Here is a 5,756-nt window from a genome sequence, read left to right as displayed (position 1 = left end):
ATCATTTGCTTCTATTACTCTCCCTCTCCCCCTTATCTCTCTCTTTCTCTCTCACAGCAGTGACTGATTGGTTTGAGCATCAGCCCCAGGAGCTAAGGACAGCTACGTTGATTTGAGCATTGGCCCCAGACAGGGGTTGCCAGATAGATCCCCGTCGGGGCACCTGAGAGAGTCTGTCTCCTATATCCCCTCCTATCACATTAAAAAAAAAAAAGAAAAAAGAAAATGTGTTTTTCATTTCTTTAATGGTAGGGAGTGTAATTGACCTGTGGCCCAGCTTCAGCACATTGAAATCCATCACTGTCCTTGCTCTATTAGAGGCTACTCTGTCTACTCGATGCTTCCAGCCAGTAAATATTTGAGCACTGCATAGATCTTAAGACAGGTCCATTGCTTTTCTTTTCTTTTCTTTTCTTTTTTTTTCCTTTCCTTTCTCTTTCTTTCTTTCTTTCTTTCTTTCTTTCTTTCTTTCTTTCTTTCTCTCTCTCTCTCTCTCTCTCTCTCTCTTTCTTTCTTTCTCTCTCTCTCTCTCTCTCTCTCTCTCTCTTTCTTTCTTTCTTTCTTTCTTTCTTTCTTTCTTTCTTTCTTTCTTTCTTTCTTTCAAGACAGATCTATTTCTAAGACATACAGGACTGCTCTGATCATGGACTTTGCTTCAATGTCTCCCCAGGATCTTGCTGAAGTCTCTTAGAACCAGAGTGTTGTATAGAATGCTTTCGGCCCATCTTTATTTCTTCTCAATTTCCCTTTCCCTTTCATCCACAGGCCACATGCACGTGTAGAACTGTGTGTAATACCTAGAGCTGTTAACATGCTCAGAAAGCATCTGAGGAGGTCCTACACTGTAACTTCTCACTAAATTTGAGGATTTAAAAGCAGAAAGTAGAAGCTATGATAGAGTTGCATTTTTATGTAGTTCTATTTGTATATTCCTTACTTTCTTTCACTTGCCTGAGGAGATACATTGGCAGAAATATTGCTATGAGAGATGTCTGAGATTCTTCTGCCTATCTTTTCTTATAATTTTTTATGATTTGATGAATTGCATTGAAGTATTTTATCTACTTCAGTTTATTCTTGTGTGTAGTGTAATTTGGTGGTCTAGTATCATTTTTTATGTACCTGTCCAATTTTCTCAACACCATTTATTGAAAAGACTATCTTTACTCCATTGTATACTCTTGCCTCTTATGTTAAATATTAACTGACCATAAAGGTATGGGTTTATGTTCTGTTCCATTGATCTATATACCTGTTTTTTTATGGCAGTATCAGGCTATTGTGGTTACAATGGCATTGTAGTATATAGATTGATATGATGTAGTGTGATACCCCCCACTTTGTTCTTGTTTTTAAAGATAGCTGAGGCTATTTGGGTTCTTTTTGGTTCTATATACATTTTTTGAATATTTGTTCTAATCTGTGAAGTATGACATTGGTATTTTAATAACAATTGCATTGACTCTATAGATTGCTTTGGGTAGTATGGACATTTTAATGATGCCAATTCTTCCAATTCATGAACACAACATATGCTTCCACTTGTTTATATCTTCCTCAGCCTCTTTTTTCAATGTTCTATAATTATCCAGGCACAAGTTTTTGGGTTTTTTTTTGCACAGCAAAAGGAGCTATCAACAAAATAAAAAGACAACTCACTGAATGAGAGAACATATTCGCTGATACATCTTATAAGGAATCAATGTCCAAAATTTATAACAAATTTATAAAACACAACACCAGAAAGACAAAAAATCCAATTAAAAATGTGCAGAGGACCTGAGCAAATACTTCACCAAAGAGGACATACAGATGGCCAACAGCCATATGAAAAAACACTCAAGGTCACTAATCATCAGAAAGATGCAAATTAAAGCCACAATGAGATATCATCTCACACCTGTCAGAATGGCTGACATCAACAAATCAACAAACAAGTGTTGGCGAGGGTGTGGAAAAGAGGAACCCTCATACACTGTTGGTGGGAATGCAGACCATGCAGCCACTGTGAAAAACAGTATGGAGTTTTCTCAAATAAATTAAAATGTATCTGACTTTACACCTAGTGATGTCACTTCTGTGAATATATCCTAAAAATCCTAAATCATAATTCAAAAGAATATGTATGTACCCCCATGTTCACTGTGACATTATTTATAACAGCCAAGATCTGGAAAGAGCCCAAGTGTCCATCAGTGGGTGAGTGAACAAAAAATTTGTATTACATTTACATAATGGAATACTATGTGGTTGTGAAAAAGAAGGGAATCTTGCTTTCACAATAGCATGGATAGATCTGAAAATTATTATAGGTTAAAAAAGCCAGTCAGGGAAAGACAAATATCATATGATCTCCCTTGTACATAGAACCTAATGAATACAATAAACTGAGGAACAAAGTAGAAACAGAGTCATAGACATATGGAACAGATGGACAGCTGTCACAGGGTTGGGGGTGAAGGGAATGGATGAAAGAGGAGAGGGAAGTAGCCAAAAAACATATATACATAACACATAGATTCAGAAAAAAGGGTGTTGATAGACAGAGGAAAAATGAGGGAGGTAAGAGGAGGAGGGCAATAAGGGGCTATGGGAACAGAAAGAGACTTTGCTCAGGGGTGTAGGGTGCTCGACATAGTATGAAGATTGTGTCATATTGAATTTTATACTTGAGACCTGTATGGTTTGATGATCTTGCCATCACAATAAATTAAAAATAAATAAATTTTAAAGATGGAGGTGTGAATTACCTGGGTAAGTATTCAAAATATGCCCTAAAATACCATACACACACAGAGTCCTTCTACAAAGACAAGGGGTTTTATCGGCTTCAGGTATCTAAGGAAATCTTTTATAATCATTAACTGTCCAGTTGGCAATCTGAACAGAGATATCAGTGGGCATAAATGACAAATAATATAGTTTACTTAATTGTTTTAGAACTTATGCTAAAAAAATCCAAACAATAAAAAATTACCTACGGCCTGATTAGGCAGTGGCACAGTGGACAGAGCATTGGACAGGGATGCAGAGGTCCCAGGTTTAAAATTTTGAGGTCCCCGGTTTGAGCAAGGGGTTACTCGCTCAGCCTTAGCCCACTGGTCAAGGCATATATAAGAAAGCAATCAATGAGCCACAACAAATAATTGATACTTCTCATCTCTCTCCCTTCTTGTCTGTCTGTCCCTATCTGTCCCTCTCTCTGTCTCTCTCTGTCTCTGTCACAAAAAGAAAAAAATTACCTACTTTCATACACTTATTAGAATGGCCAAAATTCAGAACACTGACAATACTAATTGCTGTGAAGGATATAAAGAAAAATCTGATTTAAAGGTTTTCCACATAATACTATCTAAAATGCTCAGATTTTTTTTTTAAATTGCAACACATTAAAATAAATAAGAAAGTATGGCTTATACACAGAAAATGTAGCAGTCAATATGAGAACTTCAGAATATATGAGATTAATGTCACTAAATGAATAATATAAATAAAGATATAAAATATTTTTAAAAGAATCATATGACAACTCTGCAGTTACTAAAATGAAAAATTACTAAAGGGGCTCAATAGCAGATGTGAAGAAAGAGAATCAGCAAATTAGTATAGCCAGTATGGATAACAATATGGGGTTTCTGCAGAAAAGTAAGAATAGAGCTACTATATGACCCTGTAATCCCTCTTCTGGTTACCTACCTGAAAAATTTGAAAACATTTATTTGTGAAGAAATATGTACCCTATGTTCACTGCATCATTATTCATGATGGTCAAGACATGACAACAACCAGTGTCCTTCAATATATGATTGGATAAAGAAGGTATGGTATGTGTGTGTGTGTCACACACACACACACACACACACACAGTGGAATACTATTCATCTACAAGAAAAGATAAAATACTGCCATTTGTGAAAACATGATTGTATCTTGACAATATTATGCTTAGCAAAATAAAAATATATCGAGAACCAAATGATTTCACTCATATGTCGGTTATAAAACTAATGGCAAAAAATGAACAAGCAAACAGAAAAAAAACCCTGCAGAAATACAGACAACAATATGGCAGTTACCAGAGGGAAAGGAGGGTAGAGGAGGGGGTCAAATATATGGTAATGGAAGAAAACTTGACTTTGGATGGTGAACACACAATGCAATATACAGATGCATGTATATAGGAAAACCTATATAATTTTATCAACCAACGTCACCATAATAAATTTATTAACATCTAAAAAGAATCAGCAAACCTAAAGACTTGAAGATAGTTCAATTGAGATTATTCAAGTTGAGGTAAAAAAGTCTCAGTCTTGTGATTCAAGAAAGAATCAACTGACCATTGCTGGCTTTGAAGATAAAGGACACTTAAATTAAAAAAAAATAAAAATTCAGATCGTTTCTAGAAGCTAAAAAAGCAAGGTAACAAGTTCTCTTCTAGGGTTTGCTAAAATGAATACAGCTATAGAAACAGCTTAATTTTACTTTAATGAGATCCACTTAGACTTCTGACCTATGGAAGTGTAATTTTGAAAATGGGTGCTTTTAAGCCATAAATTTGTGGTAATTTTTTTATAGCAGCAACAGAAAACTAATATAAAACTTGGGAACAAGTTCTCCACAATCAGCTCTATGTTAGGTTACAAAATAAAACAAGTCACAATAAATATAAAAAGAGTAAAACCATATAAAGTATGGTCTCTGACCACAGAATAATGAAATCTGAAATCAATAACAAAAGATTTGTAAAATTCCAAAACCTAAGAAAATTTTACACTATGTTCTTTACATAACCAATGGGTAAAGGAAAAAATAAAAAAATATAAATTAAAAAATACTTTAGCTGGAATGAGAAGAAAAACACAAAAAATAAAAACCTAAGGGATAAACAATAAATAGTGCTTAAAGCTAAAATTATTGCTTTAAATGACTACATTAAAGAGAAAGATATCAAAATCAGTATCCTAATCATTTACCCTTAATAAACAGAAAAAGAAGAATAAACTAATCCCAAAGCAAGCAAAAGAAAAAAATAATAATGACTAGAGTGGAAATAAATAAAACAAAGAATAGAAAAATAACAAGGGAAATTTAGGGTATGGCAGAGATGGCTAGGACAAGAAAGAGCTAAGCAATTTGGAACAATGTGGAGTAATACAGATCATGACACAGTATGTCAGGGTGAGCTAGCATAAGGCAGATGGGATATAGCAGAGAATTAGTCAGGATAGAATTGAATAAATAAAATAGGTATAGTGCTGGGAGGAATAGAATAGAATAAGCGCATTGTAAAGGTTATGTGTAAATTATTTATGGCAGGGCACAAACAAACCTGACAGAAAATAGAAGGCTAAAGGGGATAGAGTAGGATGGGGCACAGAAGGCTTGCATAAGGTGAGACAGGGCAGGGAAGAGCAATGAATAAGTTGTCTGTAAAGAAATTTTGTGTCCATGATGAAACTAATGGAAGGTTCCTATTAATCGATTAATAAGAATTATAGGAAGTCTAGTTGTGATTGACATGAGTTTTCTACATTGGTAGCACATATTAAGCAGGACTAAACATTGATTATTGCAAATTCTAAGGGTCTTACCTCAAGGTGATCATTAACACTCTATTCTAATCACAGAAATTTTTCTACTATTAGTCTTTAAACCTATACATATTTTCAAGACATATTCTTTAAATAAATCAATGCCTATTGACATAACTGATTTCTAAATATTTAGAATTTAATAGTGTTTTTCAAGTTGAG

Source organism: Saccopteryx leptura, chromosome X, assembly GCF_036850995.1.
Source record: "Saccopteryx leptura isolate mSacLep1 chromosome X, mSacLep1_pri_phased_curated, whole genome shotgun sequence".
Lineage (NCBI taxonomy): Eukaryota > Metazoa > Chordata > Mammalia > Chiroptera > Emballonuridae > Saccopteryx > Saccopteryx leptura.
This window is presented reverse-complemented; position numbering follows the sequence as displayed.